The following is a 27703-nucleotide window of genomic DNA, read 5'->3' as shown; positions in this document are numbered from 1 at the left end:
CCAGAATTGTTTAGAATACTAAGTAAGCACATGGGCAGGAAACCCAGTTCTTGACCTACAGTAGGAGTGCAATAAACAGCAGCTGTTCCAATTAGCTCTTTTTTTATTTAAAATAATTGTTATTTTATCAAAATAATGCCATACTTCAATGAATCTAAGACATCACCAACTGTAACACGCACCATTACTTATGGACCATCAAGAAAAAAACACTGCCAATTATAGCTGTCAGGTGCACCACTGATTGTGAAAAGATTCATCTTGATTTTAAAGATGTTAAAATGTGAATAAATGAAATTATCATACTAAGTGAAGTAAGCCAGACATAGAAAGATAAATATCATATGATATCGCTTATATGTGGAATCTAAAAAAAAAAAAAAAAAAAAAGCAAATGAACTTATTTCCAAAACAGAAAGAGACTCACAGACACAGAAAACACTTATGGTTACCAAAGGGGAAAGCGGGGGGAGGGATAAATTAGGAGTTTGGGATTAACAGATACACACTACTGTATGTAAAATAGATAAACAACAAGGACCTACTGTATAGCACAGGGAATTATAGTCAATATCTTGTAATAGCCTATAATGGAACAGAATCTGAAAAAGAATACCTATATATCTATCTATATCTATACCTATATGTCTGAATCACTTTGCTGTACACCTGAAGCTAACACAACATTGTAAATCAACTATACTTCAATAAAAAAAAAAAAAATTAGGGGCTGCCTGACTCCTGAGTATGTTACCTCTGTTTTGGTTAGTTTGAAAATGCTCCATCTATGGTCCCTTCAGTTGTAAGACCCAGAGAGAGACAGGGGTTGGCTCAAAATCACACAGCGAGACAAAGCCAAGTTAGGTCTAGACCTGGGCCTTTAACCCCCAGTCCAGTGTCCTTCTCTGGAATCTGGTCTCTCCCTTACTGTTACCCTGATACTCAGGACCCCACTGAGAGCTTGGATTGCAGCTCCTAAATGCAGGCACCATTTAAGGGGCCCAGGGAGATCCCTGGGAGGGCAGAACAGGGCCTGGTACCTGGAGGGGCTCAACAAACTTGTCACATGAACATGGCAGTGAGTTCCTGGATCAGCAGCAGGGCCAGGCTGGCCTCAGGACAAGGCAACCCCACAGGAGGAGCCTCGGGGCACCAACGGGGAGGGACATTGTGGGCGGAGACCAGGGCTTGTCTGGATTCCGTAGCAAGCTCACTCTTTTTGGGCAATGGTGTGCTTGTTCAAGGTCTCCGGGGCACAGGGCTGCTGGTGGTTCTCACGACGGGGAGGGGGATAAAACCGGCCAAGCAGTCCTTCGGCTTTGCCTCCTCTTTTGGCAAAGAAATTGCTCCCACCTCCCAACACCGAAAAGAGCCCTTGTCACTATTTACTGAGTGTCTCACCAGCTCTCCTAACAGAGGCCCAGAGAGGTCAAGCCAGGAGTCTGCAGTCACACAGCCAGGAGCCTGTCTGACTCCAGAGCCCGTGCTCTAACCCTTAGCAGCACTGCCTCTCCCACGGTGTTTCTGTGTATCTGATGGTACAGGTCCATCTGGGGCATCAGCCTCTTAAAGGGCAACGTACATCCTGTTTCCGGTTCTGCCTCAAAGATATGAACTGTCGATAACAGTGCCTCAGGAGCTAATCTCTCATGCGAAGCCCTGCCTCCTCTTTCCTTCCTCTCTCCTCTTGTGCCCTTTGCACAGACCCCCGGCAGCCCCCAGCCTGCACATGGCCATGGCCTGCCTGCAGCTTTTGCAGCGTTTTCACACCTCGTGGCTTGGAGCCTCATTCTCCTCGTCTGTCAAATGGGAGGAAGAGTAAAACTGACCTCATAGTTCTTCTTTAGAGACTGGAGGGGTTGATGTGTGTTCTGTGTGGTGCACGGCACCTGGTGGGAATCTAGGAGGAGGGTCTAGGAGTCCGGGGACATAGGTGTGACCCTTGGGTCTGTCACTGACCAGCTGTGCAGCCGGAGGCAAGTCTCTGCCTCTCTGAGCCTCAGTTTCCTCATCTGTATGATGGGGGTGGCGGCCTTGCTCCCCTCATCATTTATCTACAGCAGGTCGAGGGGTGAGACTGATGTTACTGTGGTTCACGGTCATCTTCACTGTTCAGCTCCATTGACCCTCTTCTCGCATCAAAAGAGCCCATCTAGAAACCTCATCCCAAGACTCTTCTGTTCCCGAGGGTGCTGGGAATCCTCATGGGACCGAGCTGAGGGACCCCTGTGAACATCGGATCCTTCATCTGTGAAATGGGCACAATGACGGTATCTGCCTAACTGCCGTGTGGGGAGAACTTGGTGAGTTAATACGTGTAAATTGCCCAGCGGATCTTACCCGATGGAAAACCTCCCTTCCACAGGCGTGCAAAGGGAAACAAACAAGGAGGTCCGTGGCAGCAGGATTTGGGATGGAGAGAAGGGGGGCATCTCCATGTTCCATCTCCCATATAGCCTCAGAGCGCCTGGATTCCTGGGGTTCCACCTTGGGAAGCCCCTCCCACATGCCAGAGTTGCTCTGAGTGACAGAGGTGGGAGAGTGGCCGGCCCTTGCAATATTATAACCACTTCCGAGGTGAGGTTGTAAAAGACTGTGGCTTCCATCTCGGGCTCTTTCATTACTCACTCGGGGGCAAGCAGCTGTCACATCATGGGGACACTCAGACAGCCTATGGGGAGAACTGAAGTCTCCAGGCACAGCCAGCAAGAAACGGACGTCTGCAGCAATCACAGGAGTGAGCCTGGAAGCCGATTCTCCAGTCCCTACAGAAGACGGCAGCTTGACTCCCCAGCGACCCGGAACCAGAACCATCCAGCTGAGCCACTCCCGGATTCCTGACCCCTAGGACCTCTGAGATAGTAATGTTTGTTTTTTCTTTTTTTTTTTGGCCACACTGGGATCTTAGTTCCCCGACCAGGGATGAACCCGTGTCCCCTGCAGTGGAAATGCAGTCTTAACCACTGGACCGCCAGGGAAGTCCCTAAATATTTGTTTTTCTAAGGTGCTGAGTTTTGGGGTAGTTTGTTATATAGCGGTAAATAACTTGACACAGGGCCCCATTAGATCCATTTTCGTGTACACGTGTTACGGAAGGCTAGACCAATGTTAAAAAGAATGAGGTGGATTCCTGTGTTGAAACATGGAAAGATATCCAAGGTATGCCACTAAGTGAAAGGAAATCTTGCAGAACAATTATGTATCATGTGATGCTTTTTGTATAGAAATATGCTGTCATTGCATAGCCAAAAAATCTGGAGGAATTTATCCAAACTACTAATAGTGGTGTTCTCTCTCACTGCAAAAGCAGGGAGGGTGCACAGGAGACCTTCACTCATTATTTACTTCATGTTTGAACGTTTTATGATGTAACCATCTTAGTTTGGTAAACTGGTGGAAAAACAATATTTTTTTTACAGATTTGCCTAAAATGAGCCTGGTAGGAAAACATATTAGAGTAAATTGGCTTCAACAACAAATAATGCTTGAAATCTCAGTGTTGAACAGATTAGGAGTTAATTTCTTAGTCTTGTAAAGTTCAATCAGCAGCAGTGAGGGGTGGGTGGGAAGGACTTTGCTTCACGGAGCTGTCAGGGGATCTGGCTGGCTCATGGGGCTCTGTGTTTTCACACGTGGCTTCCCAGGCGGCCCTGGGCACAGACATCCAGCTGGCTCACGGGGAAAGAGAGGGTAGAGGATGAAGTGGGAGAAGTTTTCATGGGTCAGATCTGGAAATGATGCTCAGTCACTTCTGCCCACATTCCTTTTAGCCAGAGCTCAGTTATCCTCTGGCTGTGGCTCCGAGTGCGTGACCTCGGGACCATCTACCCTTCGGCCGCCCAAGATGACTGTCAACTTTCATCGTGCTGTCCCATCCGAGAACCTCAGCCACAGGAATAACAGGGCAAGGCCCTCCTGCTGCCCCCAGATGCTACCGGCCACCCAGAGGAAGGAAGTGCCGATGCGCCACATTCTAGAACTTTACCTCTCCTCTGAGGGGGGCCCAGCCTGTCCGGTGTGGTCTGGTCCATCAGCGAGGAGCACAGCCTTCTGACCTGGTGCCCCCTCCTGCCTCCCCTCCCAGGGGCAGGACCCATCACCTAGGGTGGGGCTGTTTGAGCATGAACCCGGGGTCATGGAGCCCCAGGAATTGTTTGCAAACTGCCATGTGCATCCGCACGTATCTGCAAGCCGGCAGCACCAGGCTGACCAAGGTCAAGCAGCATGTGGCTGCTGTTCCCTGTTCCCTGCCCGCACCCCAGGCCCTGTGCTGAGGGCCCGCCCCGCAGGAATGTGCAGGACCCTTCCCGCAAGTCTCTGAGGAGCCCCAGATGGGCAAACTGAGGGTCAGAGAGGGGACATCACTCACCCAAGGTCACACAGCTCCTAAGGGATGAGGCTGAGAAGAGAGTGAAAGCAGGTCTGCTGACTCCAAACCCAGTGTTCCTCATCCTTACTCCACTTCATTCATTCATTCATTCATTCATTCATCCCTCTACTGTGTGCCAGGCTCTGTGTTAAGGATAGAGTAGTGAGCAAAACTCCAAACTGACTAAGTCCTTTCCTTCATAGAGCTTATGCTCAGGGGTGGTAGGAGACAGAGAAGAGTAATAACAATAAAAATAATGGCAAACAAGAGGTTATCAGAAAGTAGAGTGTTCCTATGAAACCTTTCATAAGCTGAAACGGCATAAAGCAAAGAAGCAATTGCTTTAGGACACGTCTTGCTAATGGATGCACAAAATAAACCGAGAAAAAGCACAGATGCTCACAGACACAGTTCAAATCTTTGGTGGCTTGATGCTGAGGTGCTGAGTGTATTTCCCCGGTAAGGAGCTTGGCGGCGCCACTCTTGCTGCATGGGGTGCGCGCTGCCTCTATAGCGGCTTGCTGCAAGGCAAACACTGAATGCTATTTTTAATTTTCTCTTTCGTCTTTTTTGTAAAAACGAAAATCCTCTTCGGATTTCTTTCAGTTAGGGAAAGCAAGTACTAATGTAGGTCTTTTGCCAAAGCAAAGTGGCGTAGAGTGAACTTTCAAAAAGTGAGGGATACCTATATGCAGGGCACTTGCGATGTGCCAGGCACAGGCCAGGCATTTTACATATTCTTTAAATTCGTCCAACAGTCCTTTTATCATTACTCCAATGAGGCAGCTGAGACCCAGAGAGGCTAGATAACTAGTTCCAAGGCAGAGCTTGGTTGTGGTGGAGGCAGGGTTCCAACCAGAGTCCAAGGCTCTTAACCAGCACACTCATGAAAACAAAACAAAAAAACCCACAGAAAACATGCACATAAATAAACAAGATAATTTCAGATAGTGATCAATGCTATGAAGCAAGGAACGTAGGGAGATGTGGTTCAGAGCGCCAGGAGACGCAGGGGACAGAGAGAGAGACGATCATGGTCAGTCTCTCCCAGCTGGTGACATTTGAATGGAGGCCATGGGAAGTTGTGGGGAAAGACATACCAGGCAGAGAACATGGATGTGCAAATGTCCTGAGGCAGGCATGGACAGGGACAGGGAAGCCGGTGATCAGGGGCCTAGGAAGCAAGGGGGAAACATAGAAAGTGAGCTCAGAGAGTGGGTAGGCCCCAAGGGCCTTGCAGGCTACAGTAAGGATTTTGGATTCTGCTTGAAGAACAGTGAGATAATATCGGAGGACTGAAGCAGAGGAGTGGTATTTTTCAAACTGCGGTCCCTGCACATTTTCAAGTTATTAATTTTTATTTCACTAATCCAGTAAAATCGCCAGCCTCCATACTGGACTAGGGGGGAGGCTGGAGCCTGGCCTGTGGTAGCATTTCTGCTTGTGTCTGAGCCAAGTAGAGCTATGTCAAGGACAAGGAGAAAATAACGGAGAAGAGAGGGGAGCTGTATTAGTTACCTACTGTTATGTAACTTATCACCCCCTCCTCAAAATGCAGCACCTTAAAACAAGAAACATTTACTATCCCAGAGTTTCTGCGGGCCAGGAATCTTTGACTCAAGGTCCCTTACAAAACTGCAAACAGCAGGGGCTGGGGGCCCACCTCAAGGCTCAGTTGGAGGAGGATTTGCTTCCGACCTCACTCACCTGCTTATTGGCAACATTCAGTTCCTTGTGTTCTGTTGGTCAGGGCCTCCCTCAGTCCCTTGCCACGTGTGCTTCTCCATAGGGCGGCACAACATGGCAGGTGGTTTCATCAGGGCCAGCAAGTAAGAAAGCAAGAGAGGGCAAACAAGATGGAAGGCTGTGTCTTTCTTTTTCTTTTTTTAAATATTTATTTATTTATTTTATTATTGGCTGCATTGGGTCTTAGTTGCGGCACGCGGGATCCTCTGCTGTGGCATGCAGGCTCCTTGTTTTGTTGCGTGGGCTCCAGAGTGTGTGGGCTCAGTAGTTGCGGAGCACGGGCTTAGTTGCCCCACGGCATGTGGGATCTTAGTTCTCTGACCAGGTATTGAACCCGCGTTCCCTGGACTGGAAGGTGGATTCTTAAGTACTGGACCACCAGGGAAGTCCGCAAGCCTGTGTCTTTCTATAACCTAGTCTCAGAAGTGACATCCCATCACATTTTTTCTTTTCTTTTTTTAACATTTATTTATTTGGCTGTGCCAGGTCTTAGTTGCGGTACTCCTGCTGGAGGAGTATGGTAAATTAGTTGGAATTCTTCTGTAAAGATGATTTGTCCCTTCTCTCCCATTTATTCTTTATTCAATTATTCAATCAATTTCTTATATCAGTATGGACTTGTATACTTATTTTATACTTTGAGTTGTAATCCAATACTGTTATTTATTTTGTTGCTCAAATAGTTCCAGCTTTGGGCTTCCCTGGTGGCACAGTGGTTAAGAATCTGCCTGCCAATGCAGGGGACACGGGTTCGAGCCCTGGGCCGGGAAGATCCTACATGCCGCGGAGCAACTAAGCCTGTGTGCCACAACTACTGAGCCTGCGCTCTAGAGCCCACGAGCGACAACTACTGAAGCCCGCGTGCCACAACTACTGAAGCCCGCAAGCCACAACTACTGAAGCCCGCAAGCCACAACTACTGAAGTCCACGTGCCACAATTACTGAAGCCCGGGTGCCTAGAGCCCATGCTCTGCAACAAGAGAAGCCACCGCAATGTCAAGCCCACGCACCGCAACAAAGAGTAGCCCCCACTCGCCACAACTAGAAAAAGCCTGCGCGCAGCAACGAAGACCCAACGCAGCCAAGAAAAAAAAAAGAAAAAAGTTGCTGTTATGCCGAGTGAAGGACAAAAAGCTGACAATTTCCCTGTGGTTTGGAAAGGAAAATCTAGCGGGCAGGCCAGGGCCCCCGGGGAACACAAGGCCTGAACTCAACACGGTGGAGGGGCAACCTCAGTTCCACAAAACATCATCATCTGTCACACTCAGTTTGTCCAGTAGCTTGAATGCTGATGTTCTTGTAGTTTGTTTTGTGCTTGATTTGTAGCTGTGTGGTGTAGTGGCCAAGAATACAGGACTCAGGACCCTGACTGTGTATGTCCAAAGCCTGGTTCTCCCAGCTGGGTGATTATGGGCAAATGACTGAGGTCTCTCAGCCTCAGTTTTCTCTTCTGTATAATGGGGACAATAACAATCCCTATCTCGCAGGTGGTGGTAAGAACTCGGTGAGTTAATACATGTCAGGGGCACAGAGCAAGGGCGCAATAAACGTGAGCTAGTACAGTTATCAAGTTCATAGATATTTAGGGAAGAGAATTACTGAAGTCATCTGTCACCTCTGGGGCTCTTGAGGTTTTCCCCCTTTAAATGGATGTTTTTAATATTTGAGCTGGAGGAAGTTTGGGCTGCCATGAGTGTACGGCCCATGTCCAGCCCAGCACTGTTCACGTGTGGTCTGGCATTGTGTGCCCCATCCCCGATTCTCTCCCCTCCCCCAATCCAGACTGAGATTGAGCTCTGCAGGGCAGGGAGGGTCTGTTCACCCCACATCCCCTCCGTCCAGCCTGGTGCCTGGCACAAACTAGCCTCCAGTAAGCGCTGGGTGAATAAATGAATGCAAGCAGGCATGAATGAATGGAAAATCCATCAGTGTGCATGTGACTTCGTTACTGAACTTCCTCTCAGGTGATCAGGGAAGACTTCCAGGAGGAAGTGGCGTGGGGTGGGAGTGTGGTGAGGGGGGTATTCTAAGCAGAGGAGTCAGCCTGTACGAAGGTTTGGAGACCAGGCAGCATTTTATTCCTTCTGGGAAGTGAAAGCAGATTAATCTTGGTGGAGGGAGAGGGTGAGGGCGGGAGGTCATGCGGGAGGAGGGGGCAGGCAGGTGAACAGGGCCCAGACCACTCACCGTCAGGAGCGGGTAGACTTTGCCCTGAGCAGGAGGGGAGACAGGGCCTGGGATGGGACATCAGAGGCTAGGTGGGGAGCAAAGAAATCCCAGCTGGGCTGGTGCCCCAACCCCAGGGCTGCATATTGCTGTGTTGGCTTTGGGAAGGCTGCTTCCTCTTTCTGGGTCACAGTTCTTCCATCTGTGAAATGGGCACTGGGTTCTTATGAGGGTGGACACCAGACTGGACCACAATGTACACTCCCCTAGCCTGCTGATGGGCTGGGAGAGTCTGTCTGCTGGTTGGCAGGACAATCTGGCTTAATGTATAATTATATCCTTACAATGTTCCTAACCTTCAACTCAGCAGTTCCTTTTCTTAGAACTTATCCTGAGATAATAATTTAGGACTTGTGAAAAGATTTGGCTCATGGGATGTTCATCAGAATGTGCCTGCGATGGCAGAAAAATTGGAAACAGCCTAAATGTCCTGCATTAGGGAAATGAGCATGATGCTATCAAAACTGGTGCTGAAAATTTTCATCTAATGCAAAGGTTTTCATTGTACATTATGAAAAATTTTTACTGCAAAAATAACACATCTCACTTTTAAAATATTCAAATCCTGGGCTTCCCTGGTGGTGCGGTGGTTGAGAGTCCTCCTGCCGATGCAGGGGACACGGGTTCGTGCCCCGGTCCAGAAAGATCCCACATGCCGCGGAGCGGCTGGGCCCGTGAGCCATGGCCGCTGAGCCTGCGTGCCCGGAGCCTGTGCTCCGCAACGGGAGAGGCCACAACAGTGAGAGGCCCGTGAACCGCAAAAAAAAAAAAAAAAAAAAGAACATGCAGAGTTTCGTAAAATATTATCTAATTACGTATATGGTGCTACATTGTTATTGTAATGGCCCCCAAAGCATCTTGCCTTCCAGCATCCATGCCCTAGTGTAGGCCCCTCTCATGTCGAATTTGGATCTGATCATGTGACATCATGATCAGGTCCAAGGGACATTAGCAAGCAAGGGCTTGATGAGGGCTTGCACTCTGAGGCTTGTCCTTTTGAAATACTCATTCTTGGGATCCAGCCGCCATGCTGCAAGAAAGCTCAGTCTAGACCGCAGAATGATTAGCAGATACGTGGAGAGAGGCCCTGGAGGATGAGAGGCCACCTTGGAAGTTCCAGCCCAGCTAAGCTCCCAGGTGAAGGCATCCACATGAGTGAGCCCTGCTGATGCCTTGTGGGGCTGAAGAACTGCCCTGTTTCGGAGTGGTAACTAAGCAATAGATGACAGAAACATGGATTGTTCTGCAACTTTTAAAAAATCTTAACAATACATATATATATCATGAACATCCTCCTAGGTCGGTTCATATAGATCAGCTCATTCTTTTTTGTGACATTTCTTTATTTTTTTTTCCTTAATTAATTAATTTTTATTTTTGGCTGCGTTGGGTCTTCGTTGCTGTGCACGGGCTTTCTGTAGTTGTGGCGAGCGGGGGCTACTCTTCCTTGCGGTGTGCAGGCTTCTCATTGCGGTGGCTTCTCTTGCTGCAGAGCATGGGCTCTAGGTGCGTGGGCTTCAGTAGTTGTGGCACACGGGCTCAGTAGTTGAGGCTCGCGGGCTCTAGAGCGCAGGCTCAGTAGTTGTGGTGCACGGGCTTGGTTGTTCCACGGCATGTGGGATCTTCCCGGACCAGGGCTCGAGCCCATGTCCCCTGCTTTGACAGGCGGTTTCTTAACCACTGCGCCACCAGGGGTGTCTTTAGGATAAATTCCCAGAAGCAGAATGGCTAGGTCAAATGGTATGCACTTGAAAAGTTTTCACAGATATGGTTAAACTGCCCTCCAGAATGGTTGTACCAGTTTGTGTTCCTACTCACAGTGGGTAAGCGGGCCAGGTCCCCAACCCTTATCCAAGCTTGAAAAGCCACTTAAACAGCATCATTAGGCAGCATGAGTGTGTGAAAGTGTCACAGAAGTGGCGGGGGGAGGGCGGTGATGTGCCGGACCGTGGGGAAGATTCTGTTGCAGCTGCAGGGAGCAGGGTCTGGGGCCCCAGCCCAACCCCACCTCAGTTCCTTCCTCTTCTGCTGGGGCAGCTGTGCTCAGCACATCCTCTTTCAGTGCAGCCCTTGAAGGCGCTTCCCCAGCAGACGGGCTTCACGGGTAGGCTCAAGTTCCTCCAGCCTTGACCCCCTGCTCACTGTGACCCTCTGGCTCAGAAGGGGCCCAGCCCCAGTCCCCACCTCCTGCAAAGAGAGGAGCTTTCCAGGTTTGCTTGTGACTTTGGACAAACCTCTGATCTTTTCGGAGCCCATAACTGCTTTTGAAAAAATGTGGGGACTTCCCTGGTGGTCCAGTGGTTAAGACTCTGCACTCCCAGTGCAGGGGGCCCAGGTTCAATCCTGGTCAGGGAACTAGATCCCACATGCCACAACTAAGAGTCCTCATGCCACAACTAAAGATCCTGCATGCTGCAACTGAAGATCCCTCATGCTGCAACTAAGACCCGGCGAAGCCAAATATATAAATAAATAAATATTAAAAAAACAAAAAAGAAAGAAAAAATGTGGATGATAACAATACCAGTCTTTGGGTACTGTTCTTTATTCCTTCACTAAACATTTCTCTCTCTCTCTCTCTCTCTCTCTCTCTCTCTCTTCCTTCTGAAAACATCCTAAAGAAGCATCCTGGTCTCTTGGTCCCCATGGTCTAATGGGAGGCAGAGCCAGACCAGGTAACTGCATAGGTATCTATTTGTATGTACTTGTATGTGGGGAATATGTCATCTGAAATCAAGTGCAAGTACGCAGGAACCTGATTTAGGTAGAGGGTGGGCAACGAGACAGCCATTGAGTTGAGACCATAGGATGAAGCTGCTAAAAGAGTGGAGAGCAGGGTAACTGCATTCCTGGTGGGTGGAACGCCTTGTGCAAAGGCCCCGAGGTGGGAGGGACATGTCACATTCATTTCTGGGACTGAAAGAACACGAGTGCAGAGAGTGAAGGGGAGAGAGGACTCGGATAAGACCCAAGGGGTTAACAGGATCACACTCTCCTTATGGACCAGTGTTGACCTTTAAACTAAGAACACTAGGGAGCCATTGACTGATGGTGAGAAGATTAAACGAGATAACATCTTGTAAATTTCTTAACCCATGGTTAGGGCACAATAAATGTTGTTATTATTATTATTAGTTTTAACTTTCTCCACCCTCCGGGGTATCAGGCCAGAAAATTCTCTTTGATCCCAAAAGGCCCTGACTAGTCTGGGTCAGCTGTGTCCCTTGACTGGGAAGGACCCCAGAAATAGCCCTAATGTTTTCAGAAATTGGAGTGCAAATCCAGAAAGCATCAGTAACTGGTCCCCAAGGTCACTCAGGGAGGCAACGTTGGGAACCCAGTTCTCGACTCGACGCCCAGTGCTTTTGCCAAAAGCAAGTTCTCATCACCTCCCTGCCCTGCTTGAAACCCTCAAGGGCTCCCCACTGCCTCCAGAAAGCCCACAGCCTGGCACTCAAGGCCCCCTGCTTGGGGTTATCTCTCCCTGGCATGAACCCACACCAAAGTGAAGGGCACTGTTCAGTGTTGCCCAGAGGACGCCCGAGAGCCTGCTGCCCCACATTCACTGGTGCTGTCCCTCCGCCAGGAATTCGGGGAGTGCAGGTGCTCCAATCTCTTCCCCAGTCATTTCTGCAGCCCATGGGGGCCCCCTGTCCTATATTAGTTTCCTACGGCTGCTGTAACAAATTACCACTTAGTAGCTTAAAATAACACAAATTTATTACCTTACAGTTATAGAGGTTAGAAGTCCAAAATGGGTCTCACTGGGCTACAATCAAGGTGTCAGCAAGGCTGAATTCCTTCTGGAGGCTCTAGGAGACAGTTCCAGCTTCTAGAAGTTTCCTGCATTCCTTGGTTCATGGCCCCTTCCTCCATCTTCAAAGTCAGCTGTATAGGTCTGAGTCCTTCTCATGCTGCCATCTCTCTGGTTTTTCCTTCAGTCTCTCTCTTTCTCACTGAAGGATCCTTGTAATTACATTGGATGTAATCACACTCAGATAATCCCGGATAATCTCCCTATTTTAAAGTCAGCTGATTAGCAACTTCAATTCCATTTGCAACCTTAATTCCACTTTGCCAGGTAACCTAATGTATTCACACTAATCACAGGATTGCAATGTGGACATTGTGGAAATTCCCTGGCAGTCCAGTGGTTAGGACTCGGCGTTTTCACTGCTGGGGCCCGGGTTCGATTCCTGGTTGGGGAACTAAGATCCCACAAGCCCCCAAAGCAGTTGCCCCCAGGTAGGAACCCAGGAGGGAGTGGGTGCTCCCTACATTTCTAGAGAGGAAACAAAGGCTCTTAACAGCACACCTTTGTGGAATGTGTTTGAGTTGGTAACTGAGCTTTCACATACTTGGGGGTAAGTCGTATTTGTTTTGCTCCACATCTGAGAAAACTGTGGTTAGAAAGGTCAAGTGCATGACCCAAGGTCACAGGTAAGAAATGAATATTGCAGGGCTCACCCCCAGGCCTGACCCCCAGCTCCTCCCTTCTTCCCCAACCCTCCCTGAATGGTCTCACCCTCCCCAGACCATCTTAGTGATTTTCCAAGTCTGCTCCAAGGGAGTCCTGTGGCCAATTCACCCTTATTTCTGGCTGTTGGCCAAAAGTCAAGGGGTCATACTTGAAAGACTTCCTCAAACCCTGCAAGTCATGGCTCTGGAGGTTTCCGCCTGAACTGGAAGCAGGACTGTTTCCTACACACTGCCAACAGGGCTGTAATGGGTGCAGGTTTCCAGGGGAGCTTTTTGTCAATGTGTTTCAAAAGCTTTAAAAATGTACATTCCGGGGCTTCCCTGGTGGCGCAGTGGTTGAGAGTCCGCCTGCCGATGCAGGGGACACGGGTTCGTGCCCCGGTCTGGGAGGATCCCACGTGCCGCTGAGCGGCTGGGCCCGTGAGCCATGGCCGCGGAGCCTGTGCTCCGCAACAGAAGAGGCCACAACAGTGAGAGGCCCGTGTACTGCAAAAAAAAAAAAAAAAAAAAAAAATGTACATTCCGGGCTTCCCTGGTGGTGCAGTGCTTGAGAGTCCGCCTGCTGATGCAGGGGACACGGGTTCGTGCCCCAGTCCGGGAGGGTCCCACATGCCGTGGAGCGGCTGGGTGCGTGAGCCATGGCCACTGAGCCTGTGCGTCCAGAGCCTGTGCTCCACAACGGGAGAGGCCACAACAGTGAGAGGCCCGCGTACCGCAAAAAAAAAAAAAAAAAAAAAAAGTACATCCCTTTTACCCATGATGTCACACGAAGGAAATGAACAAATGCAGAAGGAAATGAACATCTAGGTTGTGCATCACAGCATTAGGGAGAATAGCGAAAAATCAAAGCCAACCTAGATGTCCATCAATCGTGTCTCGATGAACTAAAAGGATGGATCCAATATTGTGGTCCCACCTGGTGATTAAAAATGACAATGTACTGGGACTTCCCTGGTGGCACAGTGGTTAAGAATCTGCCTGCCAATGCAGGGGACACGGGCTCGAGCCCTGGCCCGCGAAGATCCCACATGCCGCGGAGCAACTAAGCCCGTGCTACTGAGCCTGCGCTCTAGAGCCTGCAAGCTCGTGTGCCACAACAAGGACGCAATGCAGCCAAAAATAAATAAATAAAAATGACAATGTAGGACCCACCAAGGTCATGTGACTTTTCTGTACAGTTAAACTTCATTGTAATAAAATGAGAGGAAAAAAAATGACAATAAAGGTGTACGAAGATGGCCTTGAATAAGCACATGAAAATATGCTCTGCTCCATAGTCACTAGGGAAACACAAATTAAAGCCATGACATGATATTACTACACATCTATTAGAATAGCCAAAACTAAAAAGATTCACCATATCAAATATTGGCAAAGATGTAGAGTCATGGGAAATCACATACACTGCTGGTGGGGGTGTAAAATGGTATAACCATTTTAGAAAACACCCTGGTAGTTTCTTTTTTTAAAAAATAAATTTATTGGGGCTTCCCTGGTGGCGCAGTGGTTAGGAGTCCGCCTGCCGAGGCAGGGGGCGCGGGTTCGTGCCCAGGTCCGGGGGGATCCCACGTGCCGCGGAGCGGCTGGGCCCGTGCGCCATGGCCGCTGAGCCTGCGCGTCCGGAGCCTGTGCTCCGCAACGGGAGAGGCCGCGGCGGTGAGAGGCCCGCGTACCGCAAAAAAAAAAAAAAAAAAAAAATTTATTTATTTTTGGCTGCGTTGGTGTTCGTTGCTGCACGCGGGCTTTTTTCTAGTTGTGGTGCACGGGCTTCTCATTGCGGTGGCTTCTCTTGCTGCAGAGCACAGGCTCTAAGGCTCTAGGGCGCCCAGGCTTCAGTCGTTGTGGCACATGGGCTCAGTAGCTGTGGCACATGGGCTTAGTTGCTCCATGGCATGTGGGATCTTCCTGGGCCAGGGTTCGAACCCATGTCCCCTGCATGCGCAGGTGGGTTCTTAACCACTGCGCCACCAGGGAAGTCCCACCCTGCTAGTTTCTTAAAAAGTTAAACATACACTTATCACATGATTCAGCCATTCCATTCTAAGGTATTTACCCAAGATAAATAATAGTGTAGGTCCATACAAAAACTCATATATAAATGTTTACAACAGCTTTATTTGTCATAGGTCCAAACTGGAAACAACTCAAGTGTCCATCAACAGATGAATGGATAAGCAAACTGTGGGGTAGCCACACAATGGAATATTACTTAGCAATACAAAGAAATGAACTATCAATCCATACAGCATGGATGCATCTGAAGATAATTACGCTAATTATTTAGAAGCCAGATAAACAAGAGTACATACTGTATGATTCCATTTATATAAAATACTACAAAATGCAAATTCATCTGCAATGACAAAAAGCAGGATCAGAGGTTGCTGGAGTGTGTGCTGAGGGGGGCGTCTGGGAAGTGGCCGGAGGAATTACAAAGTGGCACAAGGGAAGTTTTTTGGGGGGGAGTATACGTTCATCATCTTGAATGTGGTGATGGACTCGTATACATATGTTGAAATCTATATCATACACTTTAAATATGTGTAGTTTATTGCATGTCAATTACTCAGTAAAGCTATTTTTTTAGAAAAGATGCCCTCCTCCCGGTTTTAAATGATCACTAGGGACGTAATATACAACATGATAAATATAATTAATACTGCTGTATGGTATATATGAAAGTTAAGAGAGCAAATCCTGAGTTCTCATCACAAGGAAAAAAAATTGTCTATTTCTTTAATTTTGTAACTATAGGGATGCTGGATGTTCACTAAGCTTATTGTGATAATCATTTCTTTTAAAAAAATGTATATTTTATTTTATTTTTTTTGGCCGTGCCCCGTGGCTTGGCTGGGGAGGATCCTAGTTCCCGGACCAGGGATCGGTTTGGAGTCCTAACCACTATACCACCAGGGAATTCCCCAATCATTCCACGATGTATGTAATTCAAATAATTATGCTTTATACCTTAAGCTTATACAATGCTGTATGTCAATTATATAATAAAACTGGAAGAAAAAAAATGCGCTCTTGATACATTGATAAATTTTTTAAAAAGGGGGCGGGCAGGTTCCAACGGTATACATAGTCTGATTTTCTTTCTGGGAGAAAAAAAGGCGTTTGCTTGCTGTGTACATTTCCTGGGTGATGGAATCAGAAGTGGAGTAGACTTTTTTCTTTAAACTTTTCTGCATTTGCGTAACGGTTTTTAACAACCACACGTTTGCATTTATATTTTGTAATAAATAAAACAACTTCCATTTTGCAGGAGGAAAATCGACTAAGCAGGGTCTAGCCCCGCCCACCCCCGGAGGCTCCTCCCCCTGTCCCGTCCGGTACAGCTGGAGGCTGGGAGTTGACCGAGACTCAAGAGCTGCCTGCGAGCTGGTCCCCGCGCGCAGCGGTCCCCAGGGCAGTGACGAGAGCAGCCCTGCAGCTGCTTCCCGGAAAGCCCAAGGGTCAGCCTGGGCTAGACCAGTAAATCACCCCAGGAAGGGGCCCGAGCATTTCCTCTGCAGAGGGAGGGCAGCGAGGCGGGGAAATGTGTACAGGGTTTGGATGAGTAAGGGGCCCCCACACATGCTTGGGTGAGGGATTAAGCTGGTGGGGATTTAGAAAGAAGAGGCAGTGCAGCTCAGCTCCCAAGGAACCAAAACAGGCACCTGGAAAACCAGCAGGACCTTCCTGAGTTTCCGGTGCCAGGGGCTCCCCGCTTCACTCTCTGCTTCCCTGGGCCTGTGGCTGGTGGGTAATTCACCGACCACCGAAGAGTAGTTCTGAGCCAATTTCCCAAGACAGAACTTCATTGGCCCACCTTGGGTCACGTGGCACACAGTCTTGATCCAGCCAATGGGGAAGGGTCAAGTATACTAAGATGCCTTCCAAAGGGTTCTCAGGGAAAGGGCAGGGGCCAGCTGGATGGCTCCTCAAAGGCTGTCCACTACACTCCAAGAGCACACACGAACACAAAAAATCTGACTGGGTGGTTTAGCCTCCAGACAGCATGGTGCCTCCCCATGTGGCAGCTGTCCTGAGGGGCCCAAGTATTAGAAGGACAGCCTGGTCCAAGCCCCCTCCCATGGAGAAGGTCCCCACCCAGGTCTGTGCACATCCCTGGTGACAGCTGCTAAGTCACCTCCCCCAGGGCAGCAATGGCAGAAGTCCTCTGAGGAATCTGAACAAGGCTATGTGGAGAAAGGTCAGCTATGTCAGTAGGAGCAGGTATGAAAAGATACGCACGGGGTGGACAGAGGAGTCAAGATAATGGTGATGGGGCTTCCCTGGTGGTGCAGTGGTTGAGAGTCCGCCTGCCGATGCAGGGGACACGGGTTCGTGCCCCGGTCCGGAAAGATCCCACATGCCGTGGAGCGGCTGGGCCCGTGAGCCATGGCCGCTGAGGCTGCGCGTCTGGCGCCTGTGCTCCGCAACGGGAGAGGCCACAACAGTGAGAGGCCCGCGTACCGCAAAAAAAAAAAAAAAAAAAAAAAGATAATGGTGATGGTTCTTGACCATCACCAGAGCTGCAGTGTCATTGTGGCAACGCTGATGCAGCAACCACCACAACAGAGCACAGCAAGTCATACCTTCGACAGGCTAAGCAGTTTCCGCGCAGGAGGACCCCGAGTAGGAAGCCACCAGTGCCTGCTACACACAGACGATCAGAGCCCCTTGTCTAACTGCTAGCGTTTAATGCTAACATTCACACTGATCCAGCACCTTCAACAGGCCAGGCACTCATTCTAAGCACCTCGTATATTACATCCTCTCGTGCAGCCCTCCTAACAACTCCAAGAGGCAGGTACTATTACCCCCATTTTATTTAGTTATTTGGCTGCGCCATGCAGCATGTGGGATCTTAGTTCCCCAACCAGGGATTGAACCCGTGCCCCCTGCAGTGGAAGCACAGAGTCTTAACCACTGGACCTCCAGGGAAGTCCCCTATCACCCCCATTTTACAGATGGGAGAACTAGGTACAAAGAGATTCAGTAAATTGCCCTGGTTCACAGGGGTGGGATTCAAACCTGGGCAGCCTGGCTTTGATGTCATGCTCGTAACCACTGCCCCTTCAGGTGCTGGCATGTGTCTGACACTGTTCCAGGCACTGGGATACAGACGTCCTCCTTGTGGGCCTGGGGAAAATGATGCAAATAGCAATGACCCACATCAGGAGCTGTCGCTGTTGTTTTAAGAGCTGCAAGCTTGGTACTCTAAGAGAATCTAGAAAGGGACCATCCTTGCTTGGAGGGATCAGGGAGGGCTTCCCTGCAGAACTGATGCTGAAGCTGAGGTCTACAGAGTGACAAGGAGTGAGGGAGGCAAAGCGGAGAGGGCAGAGTCTATGGTAGGAAGAGGTCCAGGTGAGAGGGAACCACATGTACAGCATGCCTGAGATTAGGTAAGAGCTTTGCTGAGGGTCACCCCAGGCAAAGGTGAGAAGGCATGATAATGACCCTGCCCTGGCCTCTAGGTGACTGGCCCTGCCTCTCTGTGAACCTGCCTCACCTCCCCAGTCACCGTCAAATGCCCACAGCTGTCCGAGGTGGCAGCAGGACAAACCCGTGGATGTATTCAATCGCTGTTTGCTAACAAGTGGCCCGGAAGGACGTTAATCACTTTAGTGCCCAGTTTGCGGGAGTCATGATGATTCAGGGAAAAAGCTACTTGCTGGATTCTGGAAGGGTATTCAGCCGATCCGGCTACCCAAGCGTAGAGATGCTAATCAGACGCCAGTCTGGCCACTGGTCACCTCGAGAGTGGGGCCCCAGTGGTCTATGGAGCAGCCCTGGAGTCTTTCCAAGGGCTCACTGTGGTCACTGGGGCTTTCCTAAATGAGTTCAAGAGCAAACGCTGGGGTTTTCGAGAAGCGCTTCAGCCTCAGCATCTGATGACATTCTCGACAAGAATGGTCAATTTCTGGACCCCAACGGCACAGAGGGGCTGTCAACACGGGAGGCTGGGTCACTCTTGAGGGTCAGGCACCACTCAACAGGGCAAGATGATGGCTTGGGCTCATACTAACCAGCTGGGCAGAGGTGGCAGCAATTATGTGAGGGCAGGGAACTCACCGTCTCCTGCTCTTCAGGCAAAGCTGGTTTTGCCTTCTTGGAGGGAATGTTTAAAATGCTCTTGACTGTTGGCCCAGAGATTTCACATCTGGAAATTTCCCCTCCTGGGATCCTCCATCAGCACACAGGGGGCATTTACAAGGGTGCTCACTGCAGTGGCTTGAAGTAGTTAAAAACTGCAAGGACTGCAAACATATCCTGGTGGAACTGGCTAAATCTAGTGTGGATGTCCTCACCGTGGACAACTGTGGTCCCCAAAGAGAGTGTTCCAGCAAGGGGAAACCTCTAAGAGTCACTTTTAAGTAAAACAAACAAAACAACCTAAAAGTGACAAAACAATGTGTATTGTATTATTCCATTTTTCTTTCTTTCTTTCTTTTTAAGATGCCAGTATTACAAGCTTTAAAAAAGCTACCTGAAGCATCTTAATGGAGGTCATCTCTGGGAGGGGGCATCACAGGGGACTGTCACTTTTTAAACTTTCACTTTCTAGAGCATGAAATTGTGCTGCTTGAATTTTTTTTTAACATCTTTATTGGAGTATAGTTGCTTTACAATGGTGTGTTAGTTTCTGCTTTATAACAAAGTGAATCAGCTATACATATACACATATCCCCAGATCTCCTCCCTCTTGCGTCTCCCTCCCACCCTCCCTATCCCACCCCTCTGTGTGGTCACAAAGCATCGAGCTGATCTCCCTGTGCTATGTGGCTGCTTCCCACTGGTTATCTATTTTGTGCTGCTTGAATTTTTCAAAGATGAGCATGTGTTACTTCTGCTTTGAGATCGTTTTTTTTTTTTTGGCCATGCTGTGTGGCTTATAGGATCCTAGTTCCCGACCAGGGATTGAACCTGGGCCCCTACAGTGAAAGCACCGAATCTTAACCACTGGGCCACCAGGGAACTCCCTGAGATCTTTCTTTTTTAATGTAAGCATTGACCACTGTAAACTTGCCTCTTATTACTGCTTTCATTGTAGCCCATAAGTTTCGGTATGTTGTGTTTTTGTTTTCATTTGTTTTCAAGATAGTTTCTCATTTCCCTTGAGATTTCTTCTTTGACCCATTGAGTGCTTAAGAGTGTGCTGTTTAATTTCCACATATTTGTGAATTTTCCAGTTTTCCTCCTGCCACTGATTTCTCGTTTCAGTCTGCTTCAGAGCATGTGCTACATTTGAGATCAGCAGAGCAGTGACTAAAAAGAGAAAGAGAAAGTCTGGATAACACGGTGGTGAAGAGCTCAGGCCCAGGATCCAGACTGCCTGGATTTGAAGTCAGCTCCATCATCGATTACCCGTATGACCTTGGGCATGACATCACCTGTCTGTGCCTCAGTTTCTTTATCTGTGAAATGGGACATACCTCGTGGGACTGTTGTGAGGATTGAAAGAGTTCATCTGCTAAAAACCTTAGATCAGTGCCTGGAGCACATACTAAGGCTCAGGGAAGTGTCAGCTGTGATGATGGGGGGAGGACGGGACAGTGACAACGGCACAGTCTAGAGGATGTTTCCGCTGAGCCTTGTATGGTGGCCACAAGCATGTACAATGGAGCTCCCTGCCCTCCAAGAGCAAGAGGGCTCCTGAGCCCCAGCATGATGCTTACCCCGTGGAAGGATTAGTGTCAGTAGTGTTCTGTGTTCATTTGTTCCTTTCTTCTTTCTTCCACTCACTCACCAGCCCCCTGTTATGTGCTTGGCCTGGGAGGGGCAATGGACATGAACTCTTCTGTGAAATGGGGATAACGACTGTCTTAGTCTGTTCTGGCTGCTATAACAAAAACACCACAGACTGGGTGGTTTACAAACAACAGAAATTTATTTCTCACAGTTCTGAAGTCAGGGAAGTCCAGGATCAAGGTACTGGCAGATTCGGTGACTGGTGAGAGCCTGTCTTCTTGCTGTGTCCTCACATAGCAGAAGGGGCAGGGGAGCTCTCTGGGATCTCTTTTATAAGGGCGCTAATCCTATTCATGGGGACTCCACCTCATGACCCAAGCACCTCCAAAAGGCCCCACTGTCAAATACAATCACGCTGGGGGTTAGAGTTTCAACATATGACTTTGAGGGGGTGGAAACAAACATTTGGTCTATAGCAGTGATGGAATCCCCTGCAGGCTGTTGGCTTTTGAGGAGAACTTGGGAGCACAGGGCTTAGCCTGGGGCATGGGCCCCCAGGGCGAGGTCAATACACAGAAGCTGTTGCTTAGACAAAGAGAAGTGACAGCATCAGAGCATCAGGGCCTCCCTGAAAGCCAACCCCTTGCAGGAGAATGGTCAACACTGCCCTGCCTTGGGGCCGCATCACTGTATCGCCGTGCTGATTTCAACCCTCCCCGCCAACAAAACCTCAGTGAGATCACCACTCTTACCCAATTGTTCACACTTGTACCCCCAGTGCTTACACCACTGCGTGGCACAGAACGGGCACTCAGTTTTTGATCTAGTCGAACAGGCACTATTCTAAGCACTTTACAAAAATCATTACTCATAACATCCCTGGGAAATAGGTACTATATTTCCATTTTAGAGATCAGGAAACAGAGGCATAAAGAGGTTACATAACTTGTCCAAGGTTACACAGCCAAGTAGTGGCAGAGTTGGAATTTGAACCCTGGGAGGTATTTGTTGAAGGAAGGAAGGAAGGAAAGGGTGAGGGGCAGGGTCTGGGGTCTGTAGTTCTGAAACGCAGAATCAGAGAACAGGGCCCTTAGCAAACATCAACCTCTACCCCACTCCCCTGCTGTTCTACAAGTGGGCAGTGGGGACTAAGGTCTGGGAGGGTGGGGCCCTAAAGCCAAGCAGGAGAGTAAAATGCGGGATTCCCAGTTCCCAGTCAGGAGTTTGGGATGCGTTAGAAAATCCCAAGTGTTGAATTCCTCACTGTCACTGGAAAGAGTTTCATGGTGAGTTGAGTGGAAGGGACAGGTTACAAAACACGGTGTGATGTTAATAGCTAACATTTGATGAGTGCTTCCCCTGTGCCAGGTAATTTACAACACCCTTTATGTACATTACTACCTTGTAGAATCCTCAGAAGAATTTCATGAGGTAAGTATGGTCACTAAACCCATTTTACAGCTGTGAAAATTGAGGCTCAGTGTCTCCAAGCGACTGGCTCCAGGTCATGGAGCTAATGAGTGAAGGAGTCTGGGACTCATACCCTGGTCCCTGCTGCAGCCCCTGTCCCCCACTGATCCCCCAGTGCCTCACCACTAAATGGTACCACTGATGATTTTCACATTTAAAAATAATAGCTGTTATTATATATAGAATGGATAAACAACAAGGCTCCACTGTATAGCACAGGGAACTATATTCAATATCTATATCTATATCTATCTATCTATCTATATATATATATGACTGAATCCCTTTGCTGTACCACAGAAATTAACACAACATTGTAAATCAACTATACTTCAATTTAAAAAAAATAGCTGCTGCTGACAGTAACACCAGGCACTGTGACTAAGAAATCATAAAATAAGCAGAGCTCAGCAAGGGCTAAAGGGCTGTGTGTATGCCTAAGAGGTAGGGAGTTACCTAAGAGGACAGGGAGGTGACCTGGGAACACCTCTTCTCAGTAAACACAGCCCTGATCACTGGGTGAAAGGTGTCGGACTCCTGACCAGTTATGTAAGTTCAGGGTCCACCTGCCGACTCCTGGTCTGCTGGGTGGGGGTCTGAAAAGGTTCAGAAGACCAAGCCTAGCTCTGGAGGTCCCCTTCGAGGTCGCCTAGCACACGGTCAGTCTGCCTGAGAAAGGCCTCAGCCAAATCCCTCCCTCTACCCTGGTCGAGGCCAACAGGGCCACAGTGACACTTCCCAGAAATGGGACTTCTGCCTGCCCTTTCAGGAAACGCTCAGAGGCCCCCTCCATGGCTTTCATTTGACTTTGCACAGAAGGAATTCAACTGGACTCTATTTCCAGAGTGGCTCTGTGCCATACACTTTCCCCTCATAACTTGTATAACTGTGCAAAGGTGTCATTATCTCCATTTTATGGGTGAGGACACTGAAAGAGGCTAATAACTTGCTTGAAGCGATAGGTCTGGGATTTTTCTTTTCTTTTTTTTTTTTTAGGGCTGGGATTTGAACCCAGCTTGCTTTAAACAAAAGGAAGGCCCCGGGAACTGTGTGTTCATGATGTATCTTGAGATACAGGTGGCAGGCAGAGAAGGGAAAGTTAAAGAGGCTAAACTCCCTTTTTTTTTGGCCACACGCTGCTTGTGGGATCTTAATTCCCCGACCAGGGATTGAACCCGGGCCCCTGGCAGTGAGAGCACCAAGTCCTAACCACTAGGCTGCCAGGGGATTCCCGAAATTCCTGAATCTTCCAGGCCACGTAGGGAGCTGGCCTGGAATAATCACATCATCCTCTCTCTAAAACCTTCCATGGCTCCCCTTTACCTTTAGCATAAAGCACAACCTCATTAACACGGCCTGCAAGGCCCTCCTGTAGGATGGGGCCTGCCTACCTTTCTAGGCCTGCCCTCGCCTCTCACAGATCCTGGGCTCCTATATTCTCTCAGCTTAGTCTTTCCTCTCCACCAACTCCCCTCTCTCCTGGCTGACTACTACCCATTGCTCAGGCTCAGGCTTACATGCTACTTCCTCAGAAAAGTCTGCCCTGACCACACACACCAGGCCAGGCCTCTTCTGTGTTCTCACTTCCCCCTGAGCTCCTCCTGACCTCCAGGTGTATCACAGCTCTCATCACTTGGGCCACATCTACATGCCTGCCACTATAGCCCCAGTCCCAGAGCAGATGGCGTGATAAACATCTGTGAATGAAAAATGAATGAATGAAGTGCTTGGCAGACCTTGGAAGGCCGGGGTAGGCAACAGACAGAGGGGGAAGGTGGTGAGGTGGCTGGGCTGACCTGCAGGTTGTATTAATGACAATACTGCAAGGGTAGGGCCAGCGCTCAGAGGTGGGAACACAGGCTGAAGTTTGGACTTTGTCCCATCAGTGATCTGGAATCCTGGGCTGAAGACATGCTGGAGCCGAAGCCCTGGTTCAAGAAAATAAGTCTGGCCTTGAAGCTGTAGGGGAAGACGGGCAGCTCTGGGGAAAGCCACCCATGGGTCTCTGGACACGATGAAAATGGGGTAAACACACTCTCATGTTTCAACCTGGGAATCTGGCCTGATTTTACACAGTGTCGGGTCAGGCATTGGGCCTTGGCCTTCACCCACTCACTAATCAAATCTGTCCAACAACCCCAGGAGATAGGGACTGCTGTGGCCCCACTGGACAGATGGGAAAACTGAGGCTCAGAGAGGCTGAATGACCTTCCCCAAGTCAAACAGGGACTCTCCATTGCTGCCTTAATTAAACTGTATTACAGCATACTCAGAGGTGGGGCATCTAGACCGTCCGGACTTGCACTGTGTAATACGGTAGTCATTAGCCACCTGTGGCTATCTAAGTTTTTTATTTAAATTCAATGGAGTTTAAAATTCAGTTTCTCAGTCACACTAGTCACTTTTTTTTTTTTTTTGTGGTACGTGGGCCTCTCACTGTTGTGGCCTCTCCTGTTGCGGAGCACAGGCTCCAGACGCGCAGGCTCAGCGGCCATGGCTCACGGGCCCAGCCGCTCCGCAGCATGTGGGATCTTCCCGGACCGGGGCACGAACCCGCGTCCCCTGCATCGGCAGGCGGACTCTCAACCACTGCACCACCAGGGAAGCCCTGGTCACATTTTTAAGTGCTCAATAGCCACATGTGGCTAGTGGTTACCATATTGAACAGTGCAGAGATGGAACATTTCCATCATTGCAGAAATTTCTATTAATAGTGCTTGTCTAGACCACAGAGGTGGACAGGTCTACAGAGACCACTCAATTCAATGCCCTTACTTAGCAGATAGTGAAAGAGAGGTCAGGGACTGGTTCAAAGTCACACAGTGAATCAATGACAGAGGTAGAACTCAAAACCCAGGTTCCTGACTCCCAATCCAGTGCTCTCTCCACTGAAGTAGGTGGATTCCTATCTCTTAGCTGGGGTTTGGTAAGAGCTGCTGTGAGGCAAATGGACACCATAAACAAAGTCCAGTGACCACTGATTAAGTGGAAATAATACTTTAACATTTATAACAGAGGTTGATATCCAAATATGTAATAAGCTACTACAAATAAATAACAAAAAGATGACAACTCAAATTTTTAAAAATGGACAAAGGATACGGCCAGGCAATTTACAGAAATTCAAATTGCCAAAACAAGATGAAAAGATGCTAGTGCAAGAAATGCAAGCATGGTAGTAGAGGGTGTTTTGTTTTTTTTGTTTTGAAACAGATTGGTAAAGATGGAGAAAGTATGGGAACGGGCACTGTCTTATACTGCTGGTGGGAGTATAAATGGGTCCAACTTTTTGGAAGGCAGTTTGGCAGCATCTCTCAACAGTAAATATGTAAATACCCTTTGACTCAGTAAGCCTTGGGCTGGAACCCAGGCTGCCTGACTCCAGATCCCGTGTTCTGAACCATGACTACTCTCCGCGAGTGATGGTCAGGCTTGGGTTGGAAAGGGCAGAGTTGGCTGATCAATGGGGAGACTTGTGGACTTGGCCGTGGGAGGTTTAAGCAGGACAGATCACCGTGGGTGGGTTCTTTGGAGCCTTTATCTTCATGTGTGACTGGCTCAGATATTCGCAAGGAGCCTAGCACAAATTGATACGCCCTTGGTCAGCTGCTGGGGTGGCTCAGCTGTCATTCCAGTTCTGCAAATAATTGGAGCCGAGTCACCACTGAATCAGCACTGAGCGCCTGTGGCAAGCAGCGCTGGGAAAACGGCTTGGCGTGGCGCTCTGTGCTGGCTGTCAGGTGACTGAGAGAGCAGGCCAGCTGGGTAGCTGCCTGCCCTCAGGGTGATTTGGGCAAGTGGCATTTTCCATCCCAACCTCAATTTCCCCTTTCTTTCTTCCTTTCATTTTCTCTTCCTTTCTTCCGTTTATTCCTCCCGCCCTCCCACCTCCCTTCCAATGAATGCCAAGTACACACCAGTTATTGTGACAGAAAACAGAAGGCCGAGCCCTCATTTCTCTGCACACAGATGGTTGGTAACTTGGGGACACAGAGCAGGGAGTGAGCATTGTGCCTGATGTGGGGGAATGGGGTGGGAGAGGATGCTTGAGCTGAAGCCTGACACTGAGTAGGTGTCACCAGGTGGGCAAGAGGACAAGGCCAGGACCTTTGAGCAGGGCTGCAGGGGTCCGAGCAGGGCAGGCAGGGAGAGGCTGAGCAGTTGATTCCAGAGGGGACTGAATGCCTGGCTAAGAACTTTTTTTTTTTTTTCTCTAAGAAACTTTGACTTTCTCTCACCTTCTGAGATGGCCCACACTCTGTCTGTGAAGTGTGTTTCTCCCAAGGCCGTTCTCACCTTTTGAGATGGACCGCATTCTGTCTATGAAATGTGTATCTCTCTAAAGAAATCCACTTCTTACCTAAAAAAAAAAAAAAAAGAAAGAAAAAAGAAAAGAAACTTTTACTTTATCCAGAGGGTGCTGGACAAGCATGGAAGGCCTTTTGTTAATAATATCCTTATAATTATATATTATTAAATTATAAAATAAATCTAACATATTACAAAAACCAAACAATATCCCAGAATATTCATTAAAATAATAAACATTTCCCCCCCAAACCCCCTCCTTAGTTGAAAGCCTCCGGTAACAATTTAGTGTATCCTTCAAGATTCTCTTCTATGCACACATAGGTCTATTTTTCTTGACAAAAATAAGCTCATCCTAAAAAAAATAAAAACAAACAAAAAAATAAGCTCATCCTTTATATATTGTCTGTGCTTGCTTTGCCATGATAGGGTGGACATCTTCCACCTTGGCACACACATCTCCAGCATCCTTCTCAATAGCTGGATAGCATCTCACTGATGATGCTTCCCTTCATTCCACAAATATGTATTTATTTAACCCTGTTGGGTACTGGGTATTATCCCAGGTGCTGAGGATGGAGCAAGGCACAAAACACAGTCCTTCCCCTCAAAGACCCCCTCTTCCTACTGTCAGACATCAGGCTGCTGCCAATATTTTCATATAATATATAATGGTGCAGGGCTATCTTGCACATAACTTTGTACACATGTGTGAGTATTGCTATTGGGTAACTTACTTTTTTTTTTTTTTTTGCGGTACGCGGGCCTTTCACTGTTGTGGCCTCTCCCGTTGCGGAGCACAGGTTCCGGACGTGCAGGCTCAGCGGCCATGGCTCACGGGCCCAGCTGCTCCGCGGCATGTGGGATCCTCCCGGACTGGGGCACGAACCCGTGTCGCCTGCATTGGCAGGCGGACTCTCAACCACTGCGCCACCAGGGAAGCCCTGGGTAACTTACTTTAAATGGACTTGTGCATATTGAATTTTGATAGTTATTGGCAACACCAAGGAGTTTTAAAATAGGAGGTGACAAGGTTAAATCTACAGTCATCCGTCCACCCACCCATCCGTCCATCCACACATCTATCCATTCATATATACATCCATACATATGTATGGTATATGCATATGCATGATATATATGCATCCATCCCTTGGACAGCCATTTATTGACTGTCTATCATGTGACAGGCCATGAACTGGATGTGGGGACACCATGGGTGAGGTGTCTGATCCTGTGAAGCTCATGCTGTAACGAGAGAGAAGAAGATAGCATCACAGGAGTTTGTCTAGGGCCAGATAAAGGTAAGGATTCTCTAAGGGTACCCCCACTTTCTCCAGCTGTGATTCTGTTCTACAGGCTGATGTCCCACGCAGTTCCTCCATTCCCCTCTACTCCTCCCTCACTCCTATTCCAGTGCT

General features: G+C 48.6%; 1 long non-coding RNA gene across 1 annotated transcript; it reads left to right on the top strand.

Moving 5' to 3' along the window:
• Positions 1 to 1842: 1842 nt before the first annotated feature.
• LOC125964867 (uncharacterized) lies at positions 1843 to 8020 on the top strand. Its single transcript, XR_007478151.1, has 2 exons — positions 1843 to 2861; positions 6799 to 8020. It is a non-coding gene; the product is annotated as an uncharacterized LOC125964867 (long non-coding RNA).
• Positions 8021 to 27703: the final 19683 nt, after the last annotated feature.

Source organism: Orcinus orca, chromosome 6 (genome assembly GCF_937001465.1).
Source record: "Orcinus orca chromosome 6, mOrcOrc1.1, whole genome shotgun sequence".
NCBI lineage: Eukaryota > Metazoa > Chordata > Mammalia > Artiodactyla > Delphinidae > Orcinus > Orcinus orca.
This window is presented reverse-complemented; position numbering and strand designations above follow the sequence as displayed.